Raw genomic sequence first — 19,616 nt, forward strand, 5'->3', positions numbered from 1 at the left:
TGATTCTGTGTCTCCCTCTCTCTCTGCCCCTCCCCCGTTCATGCTCTGTCTCTCTCTGTCCCAAAAATAAATAAACGTTGAAAAAAAAAAAACTTTTAAAATGGGAAGGGAAACCGCTGAACACAGAATGCCACTCTGAGTCAAGACTCAGCTCAAACCGGGGCTGGCCTCTCTCAGCTATGTGATCTTGCATTAAACCCCCTGGGCTACGGGGTGCCTGGGTGGCGCAGTCGGTTAAGCGTCCGACTTCAGCCAGGTCACGATCTCGCGGTCCGGGAGTTCGAGCCCCGCGTCAGGCTCTGGGCTGATGGCTCAGAGCCTGGAACCTGTTTCCGATTCTGTGTCTGCCTCTCCCCCGTTCATGCTCTGTCTCTCTCTGTCCCAAAAATAAATAAACGTTGAAAAAAAGAGTTAAAAAAACAAACAAACCCTGGGCCTCATTTTTCTCATCTCTAAAATGGGAATAATACCTATCACCTACCTCAGAAGAGCTGTTTGGGACACATCAGAATAAGTAATTATTACCACAAACCGTAATAGCATTAAATAATCACTTGTGTAAAGCTCCTAATCCCAGCGTGTAGTGAGAGCTCCTGGAATGTTTTTCTGTTGTTAACCATCATTAAGGAAACAAATTCTGTTTACTTGCTCTCACCACTGGGTGGCACCACAGATTCGATTCTATGACTATTTTGTTCTCAAGGCAGTTTTTGTGTTTGAACCACAGCAGGTTTTTTTTTTGTAGGTCACAACCAACCCATATTCAGCAGTTACACATAGTTCTACCTGAAGTTTGCAGTGCGCCCTGCCCTGGGCTGTTTCATTTTGGCTTTATCTCACCTAAACTCTGACCCATTCCAGGGAGTCTCCCACTGAAGCTTTTAGGAAGCCTGGGCTGTGTCCTTGTCACCGGTGGTTTGAGCCTATGCAATACCCCCACTAGGAAGCCAGGACTTGCCCCTAGAGACTCAGGGCCAAGGACCCATCCAAGCAGGGAAGAGAGAGCCAGAAAGACAGCATCAGGGTTAAGAACAGAGCCCAGAGAAACGGCAGACTGATGATCTCAGGATTTGATCTCCAGAGTCAGAAGTCCCCCATTCTCCATGAGCACACGTTTCCTTGCTGGGCCTAGGAAGATATTCTCCAAGACATTCAAAGGATGCACCATATGCCCAGGTGACCCTGACCTCTGTTTCTTGCTTCTTGTTCCCTCTCTCTCTCATGAGGGATGCTGGCCTTGAATCCCCAGCATTGTAAAAGAAGTTGAGAAACAAAGATCTCAGATCATTAACAGAATTGACTGGTGACCCTAAGAGGTTGGAGTGGCTCACCAGAAGGCTGGGCGGGGCTCCAGGCCCCATACACCTGGGTGAGGAGCAAGTTCTCAGGCAAAGAGCCTGTCTGATCTGTCCTAAAGCTAAGCAAGCCTCCATATTCATGGGGCGGGGCGCTGCAGGTAGGAGGGTTCCTTTGGGCCATCTGTCTGTGGCTCTCCAGCCAAAGACACCCCAGGTTTTTCATCTATAGATGAAATTGTTGCAGGATTTTTTTTTACCTCAATGCCCAGGATTCATTGTCTCATTGCTCGGAAGAATGAAGAGATAGACACAAAATAAAATGAGCAGCAGGCAACGGTTTATTAACAGAGTATGAGATCAGAAAGGAAGAATAGTATGAAAACTCTCTTTAGAGAGAAGGGACCTTCGAAAGTGAATGGCCGCAACTACAGGCAAGGGACTTTGTTCTATAGGGTTCTGGTCGGCAACCCCTCCTCCCTTCTGTTCTCCCTTGTTTCTTCTCAGGTTCCACCCTTAATTGGCTAGGTAACTCTAAATGCCTAGTCATTCCTTCTTGATTGGCTTGTTTCTATTGTATGAGGGGTGGTCTATGGCCATACTGTTCCTTGCGGGTCATATGTTTTATGGTCGACTTATTTTTAGTCAAGTCTTTTGTTTGTCCAATTCCTGAGGGAAACCTGTGGGGGAGTAGGCGGTGTCTGCTACATTCTTAAGAGGAATTTTATGCCTGAGGGAGTTTGCTCAAGCCCAGACTTTCCCAGAAGAAATGTTTTAAAATATGTATATTTCCCCACCCAGGAGCCTTCAAGCCTTAGCCTCTCCCTTTCTGCTTACTGAATCCTATCTTTCTCTATCATAAAATTGGATCTGTTGAGGGAAAAAAGATCAGTGGTTCTCAGGGCTTCACGGGAAGGGAGGGATGAATAGTTGTAGTACAGGGAAATGTTCTGTATGATATTATAAGATAGATATATGTCATTACACATCTGTCGAAACCCATAGAATATACAGCACACAGATGAACCCTAATGTAAACTATGCACCTTGGTTGATAATATACCAATGTTGGTTCGTCAATGATAATACATGTACCATTCTGATGTAGGAAATTGGTGGTGAGGGAGGGGCAGAGCAGGGGTTATGTGGGAACTTTATACTTTCCATCCAATTTTGCTGTGAACCTAAAACTGCTCTGAAAAAAAAAATCTATTAATTAAAAAGGAACTATTACAAACAGCAAAATGATTCAGTAAGATGTCTGATTTAAAATTAATATTCAGGGGCTGGGTGGCTCAGCCAGTTGAATATCCAACTCCTGATTTTGGCTCAGGTCATGATCTCACCATTGTAAGCCTCTGTGGGGCTTCGTGCTGAGCATGGAGCCTGCTTAAGATTCTTTCTTTCTTTCTGCCCCGCCCCCCCTTGCTCTCAAGCACTCGTTCTCTCTCTTAAAAAAAAAAATTGTAAAACAAGACAAAACCCAAATCTAGGAATAATGAACATATCAATAGAGTCATACTAAGAGAAACATAAAGTAAAACTCACTGAGTTGAGGTGGCCGGGTGGCCCGGTCCATTAAGTGTCTGATTCTTGGCTTTGGCTCAGGTCATGATCTCATGGTTTCTGAGTTCAAACCCCGAGTTGGGCTCCTTACTGGTGCAGAACCTGCTTAGAATTCTCTCTCTCTCCCTCTCTCTCTGCCCCTCTCCTGCTTACGATCTCGATCTCTCTCTCCCTCTCAAAATAAATAAATAAACCTAAAATGAAAAACTCACTGAGGTACCATTTTTACCTATTTGGTTAATAAAAATTGTAAAGTCTGATAAGAGGTTGTCGAGGAGGACATGAGACTTTCATATGTTGCTGGTGGCTTTGTGAACCAGGACAATCTCTGAGGCACACAATTCTGCAATATCCATAAAAATTACTATTATTATTTTTAAAGACAAGTTTTGGGTTATATACCTTATTTCCATGCATTTACTCAGCATTTTCCCCTTTAGATCTTAGACTGCTCTTCTGAGATCATTTTTCCCCCTTATAGTGCAGGTTTCTTGATGGTAAATTCTCAATTTTTACTGCCCTAAAACTTGGAAGATAGTTTCGCAGAGTTTGTAATTCTAGGTTGGCAGCTATTTTCTATCCATATTTGCAAGATTGTATTCACTGTCTTCTGACTGGTTGCTGTTGGGAAGTTGTTTTTTGCAAATGACCTGTTCTTTCTCTCTGGCTGTCTTTACTATTTTATCCTTGGCTTTGTTTTCAGTTTTACTGAGCTGTGTGTAGGTATGGACTTATTTTTATTTATCCTGCTAAGAATACCCTGTTTTCCTTCCTAGACTTCTGATAGAATCTTTTCCACTAGTTTTACATGTTTCATGCCCATTATCTTTTTAGATACTTTTTTCCCCTTCATTCTTGTTATCCTCCATTTTTGAGTTTCTGATTCTGTACATAGAATTGATTAGAGCTTTGTACTCTCACTTCCTGTCTCTCTTGCACAGTGCTTCCTTTATGTTTCCCCTCTATTTGTCTCCGTTGCTCTTTGCTAGTTTATTTACTCCCAGTTCTGCCATTCTTTCTTTGTGCCTAATTGATATTTTATTACAAGAATTATATTTTCATTTCAAAACATTTTTTTAAATCTGTTCATGTTGGAAAATCTCTTATTGCTTTGTTATTTCATTCATCTCTGTGATTGCTTTAAACTTTTCACATATAGCTGTATTTTTAAACTTTTATTTAGAAATAACTTCGCATTGGCAAAAGAATTGTAAAGACAGCACAGTGTCCCTTCACGCTAACATCTTCTGGGACCATGGCATTATTTACCAAGACTGAGAAATTAACATTGGTGTAACGCTATTAACTAAACTGCAGACTTCGTTCAGATTTCATCCACTTTCTGTTCCAGGATCCCATCAGGATACTGTGATGTACTGAGTCATCATGACTCTTTGGATTCCTACAGCCTGTGATTACATCACAGTTTTTCCTTGTTTTTCATGGCCTTGGCTTTTGAAGAATACTGGTCAGGTATTTCACAGACTCTCAATTGGGGTTTGTCTGGTATCTTCTCTGATTAGACTGCAGTTCTGGATTTGAGTGGAGAATATCACAGAGGTGAAGTGCCCTGCTCATCGCATCATATAAGTATCAGCTAGTTACGATATCACTGATACCGGCATGATTTACTACTGGTAACATTCATCTTGCTCTTTTGGTTAGGGTGGTATCTGCCTGACTTTTCCACTGTAACATTATTATTTTTCCCTCTCCGTATGCTCTTCGTGAGAAGTCAGTCAGAGAGTCCAGCCCAACCTCAAGGGGAGAGGAGTTAAACTCCTTACCCCAGAGGGAAGAGTATCAAAGAATTTGTGGATGTATGTGAAAACCGATGCGGTAACTAACAATATTTTGGAGGAAGTACTTTGAGTCTATGCAAATATCCTGCTTCTTTAGAGTTTGTCTCACTAACGTTAGCATTTACTTGTGGATCTTACCTGCAGGAATTATTACTGTAGTACATTAATGGTGATGTTCTATTTCAGTCATTCCTTCTACATCTATTACTTGAAATTCTTCTGTAAGGAAGAATTTGTCCCTTTCCTCCTATTTATTTATTCAGTCATTCACAGATGTGTTTTTTACATGGTTATATATATAAAAAAAAGACTTTAAAATCAGAAGAAAAATGGACTATTAATTGAAGACAGGAAAGGAAAAGACAACAATAAAATGTATGCTAAGGGGTGCCTGGGTGGCTCAGTCAGTTAAGCGTCCAACCTCAGTTCAGGTCATGATCTCACAGTTTGTGAGTTCAAGCCCCGCATCAGGCTCTTCGCTGACAGCTTAGAGCCTGGAGCCTGCTTCAAGTTCTGTGTCTCCCTCTCTCTGCTCTTCCCCTACTCATGCTCTGTCTCTCTCTCCTTCAAAAATAAATAAAAACATTAAAAAAATTTTTTTAATAAAAGAATAAAAATAAATAAAATGTATGCTAAATAGAATATACAAAATAAGATAAAAATAAGCCCTAATATAACAGTATTAATAATTTACAACTAAAATGTCACTAATTATAATATACATGAAGGCCGTAGATATCTCGACAGAAACTCTTAGCACTGATACCTTGGCTGTAAGGGACACACTTGAAACAAAAAGATAGAGAAAAATTTAAAAGAGACAGAAAAAAAGGATGTATCAGGTAAATATAAACCAAAGAAAGTTGGAGTAGCAATACTAATATCTAACAAGATATAATTCAAGGTAAATTATTTAAGATATAATAAATAATTATATTATATTATATTATATTATGTTATAAATAATTCAAGATATAATTCAAGGTAAATATGAATTTGACAATTCATATTGTCAAAGAGCGATACAACATGCCCTGAAATGGCCACAAACATATGCATCTAACAATAGTCTTAAAATATATAAAGCAGCAACCCACAGAACTGCAGGAATTGTAGTTGGATTTTAATGAAGCCACCTCCTCAGGAAGAGATATATCAAAGCAAAGATATAGATGATTTGATTGACTCAGTCAATAATCTTAAGAGTGAAGATATATCAAGAGACAGAGGCACCAGTGTCCATCTCCCAGAGGTGAAAGACAGGACAGAATTCTCTGAATTAGAAACACACGATGGATTTGGGTTGGTTTTTAAAACATAGCGTGAAATGAAAGATAAAGTGAGAAGGAGAATGAGATTTATTAGCACAGGACAAGGCATGTCAGTTAAAGACACATGCACATGAAAACACGCCTGCTTTACAGAGATGGAAGGATACCCATCGAACATGCCGGAGCAGATGCCTATGGTGGAGCTGCGGAGGGGTCCGTCAGGAATTGGGCCAAGGGATAAGAGGAGATGATAAATAAGTAAAACAGGAGACAAGCCTTGTGGGCTGATGGTGATAAACTCTGAGCTGAGGCCAATGATAAGCTCAGCCTGTCCCTTCAGGACACATTCCTAATTGCAAATCTTGCCCATCAGCAGAAAGGTTTGTACAAAGCAGAAATTACTCTAGTGGTCATGTGGCCTTCAGACAGCAAATTCTCCCCGGAAAGTCACAAGTGCCTGGGCCCCATAGGCAACTCTGGAGGTGGGCACTGCCCATTCCTGGCACCAGGCACCAGGTCAGCTGCCCTCCCAGCCAGTGAAAGCCCCTTCAAACTGCATCTCTCGGGAGCCACACATGCTGAGCTGGAGCCACCCAGAAACTGGGTCCAGCTCAACTTGAGCTTCTGGATTTCTTAAGCAGTAAGTGTGAAATCCTGAAAGCAAAGTCCTCCAGGCCAGCTTCCAAGGTAGGTGAGGTTTCTCACTGTGGCTCCCTCTCTCCCTCACCTCCTGTTCCCACAGGAATGACTGGGTAGCGAGCAGGTCCAGCAAGAAATCTCAGAGAGAAATGGTCTCACACGGCGAGTTGCAGAGCATCAAAAAAAGGAGTCTTTTAAAAAATGTAAAGTTGCCCAAGGACTCGAACAGACATTTTTCCCAAAGAAAATATACAAGTGGCCAGTAAGCACGTGAAAAGATGTTCAGCATCACAAATTATCAAGGAGATGAAAATCCAAACCACAATGAGACAGCGCGTCACACCCGTTAGGATGGCTATTGCAAAACAAGAAAAAGAAAAGAACAAGTGTTGGAAAAGACGTGGAGAAATTCGAACCGTTGCGCGCTGCTGGTGGGAATGTAAAATGGTGTAGCCACTGTGGAAAACGGTATGGGGGTTTCTCGAAAAATGAAACGTAGAATTACCACATGGCCCTGGCAATTCCACTTTTGGGTACTATACTGAAAAGAACTGGAAGCAGAGTCTCAAAGAGATATTTGTACACTCATGTTCACAGCAGCATTATCCACAACAGCTAAAACGAGGAAACGACCCAAGGGCCCGTGGGCCGCTGAATGGATAGGCACAATGGAATGGGATATTATTTAGCCTTAAACTAGAAGGAAATTCTGCAATATGCTACAGCATGAATGAACCTCAAACATTGTATGCTAAGTGAAATTAAGCTGGTCACAAGAGGCCAAATACTGTATGATTCCACTTACATAGGGTAATTAGAAGACTCAAATTCATAGAGACAGGAAGTGGAATGGTGGTTACTAGGAGCTGGGGGGAGAGGGAAACAGTGTTGAATGTGTTCAGAGTTTCAGCTGGAGAAGATGAAAAACTTCTAGACAGGGATGGTGGTGATGGTTACGGAACAATGTGAATGTAATTACTGCCACAGAAGTGCACACTTATAGCGATGCCTGGGTGGCTCAGTCAGTTAAGCCTCTGACTTCAGTTCAGGTCATGATCTCGCGGTTTGCGGGTTTGAGCCCCACATTGGGCTCTGACAGCTCAGAGCCTGGAGCCTGCGTCGGATTCTGTGTCTCCCTTTCTCTCTGCCCCTTCCCTCTTGCTCTCTGTTTGTCTCTCTCAAAAATAAATAAACATTTTAAAAAATGAAAAGAGAAAAGAACTGTATACTTATACGTGGTTAAAATGGCAAATTTTTATGTTATGTATATTTTACTGCAATAGAAAAATACAAAGGTGACTTAAGAGGGGATTCTGCAAAGCCCATGCGTTTCAACAAGTGCAACCTCCACCCCACCCCTTGGGGAGTTCCTCTCATTCTCAGAAGCCATCTGAGGTTGGCGTGGGAAGAGAGGAAGCCTGGCTTTTAAAAGGCTGCTTAGCCGGGTGCCTGGGTGGCTCAGTGGGTGAATGAGTACCCCACTTCGGCTCAGGTCATGATCTTGTGGTTTGTGAGTTCCAGCCCCACATGGGCTCACTGCTGTCAGTGCAGAGCCCCTTTCCATCTCTCCCTTTCTCTCTGCCCCTCCTCCCACCCCCTCAAAAATAAATAAAACATTAAAAAAATAAAAGGTTGCTTAGCCTCTGATGGAAACGGGAAGAAAAGAGTAAGGGCTTCTTGTGGTCCTGGTGGGGGACATTTCTTGTCATCCTCTGCTGACAGGACCCAGCTCCTCTGTCCTCTTGCAGGAGGAGGGTCTGGAAACAGGTGTACATGCTTACATTTCTGTACACACATCCATAATGTATGCGTGGGGACTTGCACAGGCAATCATACAGAGCTGGTGTTTTACTGAAAGAAAGAAGTTAATCAAACTGCCCTCTCGGCCTTAGCAGCTGGGGCAAGTGTCATCCTGAACGTTCCTTGTGAGCCTGGATGTTCCTCCTCCCTAGCACTACCCACCCTCTTCTGTGGGGCCAGAGACTCTTCAGCCGGGAGGGCTGATGGCAGAGTGGATCTGCAGGCAGAAACTGCTCTTGGCTCTTGGTACCCCCTGCAAGAGGAGGAAGGGACCTCATGCCCTGAGTGAGGCTCAGCTGAGCGGCCAGCAGGCTGAAAAGCTTTGCTGCCTAATTCCGACCTCTCCAAGGGAACCTCCATCCTCAACCCATCTCTAACATCAGCTGGGCCAGCACTTCTGTTATCAGTGGCATGTGCGGGCTCCCACAACCACTGACCCTCCTACCCGGGGCCCTGAGATGGTTATGGAGATCCGGAGCATGGGAGATAAAGGCTATTGCACCTGGACTTTGGCTGGGGCATCCCGCAGGCTGCAGGCAGGCAGTCCAGGCGGCACTGGGGCAGATTCACTTCTGAGTGTGGCCTGACACTTGCAGACTTGCCTCCACCATGTTCAGGGGCCGGCTCTGCCCGTGGTCACATCCCATCAAGCTCCTTGATTCTCGGAGCCTCACCTGCCTGTCCCATAGAATGGGGGTAATACTAATAGCTTCTCTGGGGAGGGGGCCTCAGGAGGGAAAAGATGAGGTAACAACAAATGTTGGTTACCGATAGTCAGGATGGGGGGTAGACACCTCCTGGCCCTGATATCAACCAGTAATTAACATATTATCCATTCTTTCGCCCAGTAAATACCTTATTGAATCCCGGCTATAGTCTAGGTGAAGCTTGGCGCTGGGAGACAGTGGGCAGAGGGCAGCCTCTGTCTCTGCCTTAAAGAGCCTTGTGGGGAGACAGACCTTTCCCAGATAGAGACACTTAATTGAGCGGGACAGAGAAGAGCCGGGCTAGAGCGTGGCACAGGGACCTCTGGTTTGCTCCTTCGGGTCAGCCTTTCCTGGGCAGCTGCCGGGCTCTGGGACACGAGGAGCTGGGTTCCCAGAACAGCCTCTCACTGGTGGAGAGGGCCCCGCCCACGCTCAGGGAGGAAACATACTACTTCTGAGGAATGTGGGGTAGCTGGCTGTCAAAGGTTAACTTCTGCTGGGGCTGGAGATGCTGCAGATCACAACCGGCACCGGTGTTTTGCGATGTGTTTCGTAAGCATTTTTCATCAGCAGCTGTCTCAAAGAGACCCGATGGGGCAATACAGTGATGATGGCAGGGATCACTGGTTATAGCTCTATAAACCAAGATTCCTAGAGTCGTAAGCGGGGCTCTGGGAGATGGTGGGGCCGAACCCCAAGTCTCCGGGGTGGTGCCGGCAGCAGCCGCTCTGTGCAGACCTGGGCTGTGAACAGGGGTGAGGCGTCGGACTCCTCCAGCTGGGCCGTGCTCCCCGAGCATGGGGTGACTCTGAGGGCTAGACAGGGAGTCTGTGAGGCAGCACAGACCCCAGGCAGGCTCAGCCTCCCGTGGGCTGTCAGTCTGCAGGCCAGTAGACAGCTTGCAGAGGCCAAGGTTCACCATGGCCTCCAAAAAAAACACTTAAAACACCTCTCTAAAAAAACACTTAAGAAATGCATGCTATCCACAAGCTACTGGACAAGGATCCAGTTTGTCACTATGGCCTTTTTGTGTAGTGGCTCTGGGATCAAACTGCCTGGGCTCAAATCCTGGCTTATTAGCCGAATGACTTTGGGCAAGTTACTTATCATTTCTGAGCCTCAGTCTCTTCGTCTGTAAAATGCAGTCTCTTTATCTATAAAATGTGGCTATAATATGAATACCTACTTCTGAGGGTTGTTTTGAGAGGTAGATGACATAATTTATAGATAGAATCAATCTAGTACAATGCCCAGCACAGTAAGCACACCCTTTAGGCGTTAGACATTCATATGATTATTGGGATTAACTGTGGGCTTTGGCTATCTGGATTTGAATTCAGCTCCATCATTTACTCTGTGTGATGTCGGGCACATTGCTTCCCTTTTGTGCAGTGGCCACTGTGATCTGCTGCCCAGAGTCCCCGCCAGGACTGAGGGTCTCATTTCCCCGCTGCTGGGGGTGCGGGTGGTTGATGGGTCCCAGATGTGTTTCTCTCTGGGACTTGCCCTCAGTGGAAGAGAGCTGTGTTGTTCCAGGTCACTCATGCCCCCCCATACCCCGCCCCCCCCCCAAACCTGCTTCTGCTGGATGGTCACAGTAAGGGTACAAATGCCAGGTCTTCGTGCCTCAGGGCAGGATGTCCCTGAAGGGCTGTCAGAGTTCCCTGCAGGATCAGCTGGGGTCTCGCTTGTTACTGCACTGCACTTCCCCTCCTCTCTGCGCATTCCAGACTCCCTATCCCCTGGCAGGTGTTGCTGAAAGCACTCTCCAATAATCCTGCACTCTGTCTTGGAGTGTTTTCTGGGGAGCTCAGCCTATGACAGTGGTGCCAGGGAAGATCCCAGAACAGCTTCTACAATGGGATCTTGGTGCCAATCTCCGGGAGCCCGCCGGCAAGGAGGACCTCGGGTACACAGTGTGGTGCAATTGTTAACACTCCCGTGTGGTGAACTGGGTTGGGATACTTGTGGAAGGGAATGCACTGGTGCACGCAGGTCTCTGTACACTGTGTCCTGTTACCCCAGAGCTGGGAACCAGACTCTGAGTTGCAGCCTGGAGCCAGGCCCATGTCAGCGGGAAGCCCCGTCTCCTGCAGGCCTTGGTTCTGAAACATGAGGGGATGGGACAAGAGGACTCACTGGGGTCCTTCCAGTTCCAGCATTCTCCACCAGCCTGGGCTTGTGATGAATTTGGGTGGGATGGGAGTACCCTGGAGTCAAGAGTGTGAATAATTGAAGGTAGTGTGTGGAGGGGCTTGAGGAGGTTTTCTGTGTCCCACCTTGCCTGAAGCAGCCTGTTTGATCCTGGGCTCAGGCCCCCCTGGCTCAGCCCTTACCCCCTTCCCCAGGCCAGTGGGTTCTGATACTAGGGTCCCTGCAGGTGGCCCCACTGAGCTTGGATTTTCATCTACTTCCTTCAGGATGACCTTGGCTTCATAGACTTTCCTCCCCCGCCCCCCTCCCCCCCATGCTTATCCACAGCCTGGCAGGAAGTTGTGGGCTCAGGATCACAGGCAGTTGCAGAAATTGGAAAGGTCAAAACTACAGCCCACATTTGAATTCCAACAATCATACAAATGTCTATTGTTTCTTTTTGAAAAATTTTTTAAATGTTTATTTATTTTGAGAGAGAGAGAGAGTGCACAGAGGAGGGGCAGACAAAAAGGGAGAGAGAGAGAGAGAGAGAGAGAGAGAGAGAGAGAGAGAGAAAATCCCAAGCAGGCTCCACACTACCAGTGCAGAGCCCGATGCAGGGCTCGAACCTATGAACCGTGAGATCATGACCTGAGCTGAAATCAAGAGTCAGATGCTTAACTGACTGAGTCACCTAGGTGGCCCCAAATATCTATGCTTAAGACTTCTATTTCTGGTCTGTCAGACCTTGAGTTTGAGTTCCTAGGGTGGCCAGGGCAGGCAGGGGCCTCACTCCATACCCTCCAGAAGACCATATAGGCACTTGACTTTCCTCTTAGTCATGGCTCCCAACCAGCCCATGAAGCAGACACTCATGGAGGAAGTGGAGACTCTGAATAGTTAAGTGACTTCCCAAAGATCTCACAGCGTGTGGTAGAGCCACATCCACATCCAGGACTGACTGGTTCCAAGCCTGGCTCCCTCCGCCGCCCTGTGCTGCCTCCTTGGTGAGGCTGATTCATAATGTCATGGCACAGGATGAGGAGACAGGAAACGTTAGGCCAGTGATCCGGACAGTGGAAGGTTTTATTTTGGTTTTTGTTCGCTTGTTACTTATTCATTCCCGGGTGAAAAGGATTAGTTATCTTGAATGCTTTAAAACTCGAAATACAGAGTTTAAAGAACAAAGTAAAAATTACCCTAAATTCCACCAACTGTAGATACTGTTAACAGTCTGGTGAACAGATTTCCAGACGGCTCTGTGTGTGCGCGCGTGTGTGTGATCTTATAATGGGATCATATACTGTTTCATAACCTGCTCTTTTTACTCAACAATATGTCATGGGACTCTTTCCACATCAGTAGAGATAGAGCTACTTATAACTCTATCCTTCATGTAATGGCTGTAGACTATCCATTGTATTTCATTACAAATAAAAGTTTGTACCATGTTTTATTGATCCAGCCCAATACTGCTGGGGATTTAGATCATTTCCCGTATTCTGCTGTCACAAAAACCCTAGGTTGAACACTATTACATGTTTCTCTTGACCATCTGTCTACCTACCATCTTCAGGCACATTCTAGCAGGCTGATCTTAAAGAAAAATTCCTGGGGTGCCTGGGTGGCTCAGGTGGTTAAGCGTCAGACAGGCTCTGGTCATGATCTTGCGGTTCATGGGTTCGAGCCCCACATCTGGCTCTCTACTCTCAGCGAGGAGCCTGCTTTGGATCCTCTGTTTACCTCTCTCTGTGTCCCCTCCCCCACTCTCTATCTCTCTGTCTCTCAAAAATAAATAAACATTTAAAAATTAAAAAAAAAAAAAAAAGAAAAATCCCCACAGCCATGGTCGTTCCTCTGCTGCCTCATTCCAGTAGCAGATCCTTGTTTTCCAGGGCTTCCCCCTGCAGCCCCAGTGGCCCTCATCCCAGGTGCTCTTACCGCAGGTCAGCAGGGATACAGCTTTGTTCTCAGGCAGTTCTGGGTAAAGAGAAGCATGAGCCCTTGCCTCCCAACTGTGAAATTCCCAAGTCCAAATCCAAAGACATGACCAGTCCAGCAAGTCCTGCCAGAGTCTGATGGCTGGCAATTCTGAGGGGCTCAGTTTTGCCCTCGAGGAGACAAATGGGCCAGGCAAGGGTGGAAGAAACTTGGGCCAAAGGATGCCAGTGGGCCAGAGGGAGTCCCTGCCAGGATGGAGGTCTGGACTGGGTACGCCATGGATTCATGCTTTTATTCATTTTTGTATTTAGCAAGCCAGGTCTATGGTAGGGGCTGGTACATGGAATCGAAGAAGACAAGGTTCACAGATGGTAGAGAAGGGGTTCAAAAGGGCAACAGACGATTCTCATGTGCTTGGCAGGAGGGGGGAGGAGGCTTGGAGGACTTGTTGGGGGTAGTTGCTCCATTATCAGACTTTGGTCTGTATCTTAGCCAGGCAAGTCCTGTTTTTTAAAAACAAAGTGAGGGTAACTTTCATCATTGTGATTATGACTACCTCTCCTCCCCCAGCACACACATTGCTTTTTGCCAAGGGAAGAGACCAAGGTGAACCTAGCTTTTTACTGTTTTCAGAGGCAGGATTTCTTCTCTGCTCCTGCAGTGTGTCCTGAAATCACAGGTCAGTTTCCTGGGGGTACGATGATTCCATCTCTTGATGGAATTGGGGTGCAGAGGAGGACTTCCAAAGGGGGTGAGGAGGGAGGGAGAGGATAGGAGAGTCCCAGAGTCATGGTGGGTGGTGTCAGTCCTATTTCCTGAGGCTCCCAGTTTGTCTCCCTGGAGGTGAGCTGACTCCTGCCAGCCTGATGATGAGCTCAGCTGTCATGGTCACCAGTTAGCGCCTCTGCCCAGCAGATGGCCTTCAAAAAGTGCTTTGGGTGCATTCTTTCTCTTGCTGGGGTAGTTGGGCCCAACCTCTGTGGCTCCTCAGAGAGCTCATAGAATCAACAGGTGCCTTAAGGAATCCATCCCAGGACAAGGCTGTGGCTGGGCTGGAGTGAAGGATGCTGTGGTTTAGGACAACCTGGATCCATGTCCCATTCTTCTTCTTCTTCTTTTTTTTTTTTTTAAGTTTATTTATTTATTTATTTATTTTGAGAGAGAGAGAGAGAGAGAGAGAGAGAGAGAGGGAATGCACACGTGAGCAGGAGAGGGGCAGAGAGAGAGACAAAGAGAGAGAATCCTAAGCAGGCTCAGCACAGCCAGCACAGAGCCCAACACAGGGCTCGATCCACAAACCATGAGATCGTGACCTGAGCTGAAATCAAGAGCCGGACGCTTAACTGACTGAGCCACCCAGGCCCCCCTCCATCTTTAATCATAGTACCGTGATTTTTTCTTCCCTTCTCCGATCTCACATTTTGTACTTCTGTGGGTGATGGCTCTGCCCCCAGGGGCCCCCAGGGTCATGTGACTCTGGCCCAAGACAATCCACCCAGCACAGAGGTTGACCGGTGACCTGGCTGACGCAAATCAGAAGGGTCCCAGGCTTCTCTCCAGCAGTAGCACCAGCTCTGTGCTTCCTGGGAGCAGAGATAGTTCCAAATGGCCACCCAATTGACTGTGAGGGCTGTGGGAGGGGCACAGGTCTATAAAGCTACCCGGGGGCTTCTTCCAGGGACAAAGGTGACCCTGGGGATCACAAAGGGGATGCTCAAAGACTTATGACAGCTGGACTGAGTTATTGCTGACACCTCTTATTCTGTGCTTTAGAATCTCCCTTTGGCCGATCACTGATAAGACCCCAGGATGTCACCATTCCCCAGGTGATTTCCTGCCCCATCACTGAAACCCACCCCCCAGCTCCCTTATGGCCAGACCTTTCACCTAGGATAGGCCCTGGTTCTTGATTCAGAAGGGTGACACTCATCCCCACAGATGAAGAAATGGGCCGAGAGGGGCCATGACTTTCCCTGAGTCACACAGCCTGTTACAAAGCCAGGCCAAGTCCCAGGGGCCCATCTCATGGTCTTTCCACTGTTATCACTTCTATCAGCTAGGGATACATTCAGCTGAAACAACAGAACGCTGGATTAGCAGTCAGAGAATCAGATTAGACCAGTCCAGGCCTGGGTACTGCTGCTTGAACCCAGTGCTGCTTTTTCCTTTGCTCTGCTCACCATGCCTTTCTCTGTTTGCTTGCAGCCTCACATAGCACGGTGGTCGCTCCATTTTCCAGCTTTCATGTCTGCTTCCTGGGCAGGGGAGGGGAAAGCCTGTGCTAGCCCAGTTCCTTTTAAAACACCTTCAGGGGGCACCTGGGTGTCTTAGTTGGTTACGCATCTGACTTTGGCTCAGGTCATGATCTTGTGGTTCACGAGTTTGAGTCCCACATTGGTCTATGTGCTGACAGCTCAGGGCCTGGAGCCTGCTTCGGATTCTGTGTCTCCCTCTCTCTCTGCCCCTCCCCTGCTACCCTGCTAGTACTCTGTCTCTCTCTCTCTCTCTGTCTCAAAAATAAGTTTACAAAAACATTAAAAAAAAAAAAAAAAAAAAAAACACCTTCAGAAATCCACACCCTGTAACTTCCACTTAGGTTTCATCAGCCAGAACTGGGACAGTGAATCTTTGTAGCTGGCACGTTGCCATCCCGAACCAAACCATCAGGAAGGAAGCGGGGAGGATGTTGGTGACCACAGGCAGAGTCTCCCATGAAGCTGGCTGGATTGGGATTTTGACTAAGAATGCCTTGCTCAGTAAGTCACCAGGCCCTTTTCTTTGTCCCCCTAGTGTCCCAAAGGTCGGCTACAGTAGAGAACATAAAGTAGGTTTTCCCCTGAGTTGGAGGTTTGTGGGAGATGAGAGGCTGGGAAGAAGCAAGAAGGGATTCTGACCACACGGCCTCCTAATGCCAATCTTGCTGTCTTCTCTTCCTGAGAGCCCTTTTCAGAGATGCCTGGTGTGGGGTGCAGGGCCAGTGGGAGGAGGGAGCCACGTGCTGGGCAGGAGAGTGAAGTCAGAATGCTGCCCCAGACCCTTGGCTACCGAGCAGGGACACCTGGGCTAAGTGTTTCGGCATCGTCCTGCACATCCCACCTCTCCCCAGGGACAGCACGGAGGCCGTGGTCAGACAGGCCTGCCCTTTCTTCCAGGCTGGGCCCTGCTTCCTCCATCAGGGCCTCCTCACCACTCACCCTTCCTACCCAGATCCTCAACTCCACTGGGCAGGCACTTATGTTCTCATGGGTGTGAGCTCACGCTGTCCTTAACAGTGGTCTTCAAAGTGAGGTGGCCTGATCAGCCGCATCAACATCACCTGGGAATTTGCCAGAAATGCACATTCCCAGCCCTTGGAATCAGAGACTCAGGGTGGGAGATAGCACTCTGTGCTTTTTTGTTTGTTTGTTTGTTTGTTTTAAATTCAAGTTAGTTAACATAGAGTGTAGTATTGGTTTCAGGAGTGGAATTTAGGGATTCATCACTTACATACAACACCCAGTGCTCATCACAAGTGCCCTCCTTAATGTCTATTTAGCTCATGCTCCCACCCAGCTCCCCTCTGGCAACCCTTAGTTTAAGAGTCTCTTATGGGGGTGCCTGGGTGGCGCAGTCGGTTAAGCGTCCGACTTCAGCCAGGTCACAATCTCGCGGTCCGTGAGTTCGAGCCCCGTGTCAGGCTATGGGCTGATGGCTCGGAGCCTGGAGCCTGTTTCCGATTCTGTGTCTCTCTCTCTCTCTGCCCCTCCCCCGTTCATGCTCTGTCTCTCTCTGTCCCAAAAATAAATAAAAACGTTGAAAAAAAAAAAGTCTCTTATGGTTTGCCTCCCGCTCTGTTTTTATCTTATTTTTCCTTCCCTTCTCCTATGTTCTTCTGTTTTGTTTCTTAAATTCCACATATGAGTGAAATCATATGAAATTTCTCTTTCTTATTTTATTTAGCATAATACACTCGTCTATGCAGACATTTATAATAGATGTCTTCTTTAGAAAAGTGTTCACGTATTAGTAAAATACTGTTCATGTATTAGAAGTGTCTTCATGTATTATTTGTTTTCCTGGGTGTTATATTTGGTAAGTTCTTTATAAATTTTGGATACAAACCCTTTATCTGATATGTCATTTGCAAATATCTCCTCCCATTCCATCGGTTGCCTTTTAGTTTTAATTGTTTCCTTCGCTGTGCAGAAGCCTTTTCTCTTGATGAGGTCCCAATAAATAGTTCATTTTTGCATTTGTTTCACTTGCTTCTGGAGACATACCTAGTAAGAAGGTCAAAGAGGTTGCTGCTTATTTTTTCCTCTAGGATTTGATGGTTTCCTGTCTCACCTTTAGGTGTTTCATCCATTTTGAGTTTATTTTTGTGTATGGTATAAGAAAGTGGTCCAGGTTCATTCTTCTGCATGTCGCTGTCCAGTCTTCCCAGCCCCATTTGCTGAAGAGACTTTTTCCATTGGATATTCTTTCCTGCTTTGCCAAAGATTAGTTGGCCATACGTTTGTGGGTCCATTTCTGGGTACGCTATGTCTGTTCTTGTGCCAATACCATACTGTCTTGATGATTACAGCTTTGTAATACAGCTTGAAGTATGGACTTGTGATGCTTCCAACTTTAGTTTTATTTTTCAACATTACTTTGGCTATTTGGGGTCTTTTCTAGATCCAAACAAATTTTAGAATTGTTTGTTCTAGCTCTGTGAAGAATGCTGGTGTCATTTTGATAGGGATTGCAGCACTCTGTGTTTTTAAAAAAATTTTTTTAATGTTTATTTTTATTTTTTAATTTTTTTAATGTTTATTTATTTTTGAGACAGAGAGAGACAGAGCATGAACGGGGGAGGGTCAGAGAGAGGGAGACACAGAATCTGAAGCAGGCTCCAGGCTCTGAGCTGTCAGCACAGAGCCCGACGCGGGGCTCGACCTCACGGACCGCGAGATCATGACCTGAGCCGAAGTTGTCCCCTTAACTGACTGAGCTACCCAGGCGCCCCTGTTCATTTTTAAAAGAGAGAGAGAGTGCAAGCAGGGGAAGGGCTGAGAGAGAGGGAGACACAGAATCCAAAGCGGACTCCAGGCTCTGAGCTGTCAGCACAGAGCCCAACGCAGAGGTTGAACCCACAAACCTCGAGATCACGGCCTGAGCTGAAGTCGGACACCCAAACAACTGAGCCACCCAGGTGCCCTGCAGCATTCTGTGTTTTAACAAGCCCTCCAGGTGATTCTGATGCGCGCGCAAGTTTGAGAACCACAGGCACATACTGACTCTCAGGCTGTGAAACCGCTTCTGGGCTGTCAGTGCCAACCCAAAGACACCTGGGAAAGGCAGAAGCAACACCACCTGGGCCACCTGGCCCCTCTGCACTTTGGCACAGAACAGGCAATAACCCTGTGAAGACTGTGAGAACTGAGAGACCCGGAAGTCACTGAGGGACCATTCCAAACTTTCCAGGTTATATATAGATTTGGGAACGGAGATTGAGACAGGAGAAAGTATTTGCCCAACATGAATAGCAAAAGTATTAAGAGAACTAGCATGCAAGGTTAAGTGATCTATTCTTTTTTTCCAAACTGAAGTATCTTTTTAAAAAGTTGTAGCATTTATACTTAATGTGTGCACCTTTCATAAGAACGTCACCCTAAGGAGTCCATCCTCATTATAAACATGTAAGGAAAGCCCCAGGAAGGAGTCTGAAAGTGGGGGTGATACCTCATCTGCAATGTGCTGTGTGGTCCAGGAGGACCTGTCTGTCCTTGGGGGGGGGTTAGTTAGTCACCTTCTCACTGTCCCTGTTTCTACCACACCCACCCAGTGGTCTCTTCAAATGAGATCAAAGGCAGGGGCAATGGCTCTTAGCCTGACTTCTTTGTGTCTTCCAGAGCCCCGAGAGTACAGCTGTCAGCTGGACAGCTGCGTGCACAGCAGGCCCACCCACCCCAAACACTTGCTGGGCCCAGGACAAGAGTACCAATGGAGGCTCACCTCCCATGTGGCTACAAAGTTACAACTCAAGCTAACAAACTTAAATAAAATGTGTCCTGTCCTACTTTGACAAAGAACCCTTTATAAAGAGTTGGCAGACTGGAACATGAGGTGCAGAGCGAACGAGCTCCCATCCCCCAGCTTACCTGATTTTCTTCCCATCCGGGCTCCATCCCATGTTTTCAGGGCCTTGTGCACATGTAAGTGGACATTGCAGCCTGTTCATCAAACTCATTCTACACCTCCTGCAGACTGCAGCCTTCTGACCACCCTTTGGAGGCAGGACCCGAAGAAGAGTTCCTGTGCAAACCCTGGCAACTGGCTCAGGACTCTTCGGGATAAGAATTCCAAAAGCATGGTCTAAAAGATGGTTTAGGCACCCTGGGCAAACAGCACTTTCCCTGTGACTCTTCCCACTGTGGGTGGGTGTGGTCAGAGGGGGTTCAGCAGAGGTCTCTGAAGGCTTGCTTCTCCAAATGTGATCCC

This window comes from Prionailurus bengalensis, chromosome C2 (genome assembly GCF_016509475.1).
Source record: "Prionailurus bengalensis isolate Pbe53 chromosome C2, Fcat_Pben_1.1_paternal_pri, whole genome shotgun sequence".
In the NCBI taxonomy this organism is placed as follows: Eukaryota; Metazoa; Chordata; class Mammalia; order Carnivora; family Felidae; genus Prionailurus; species Prionailurus bengalensis.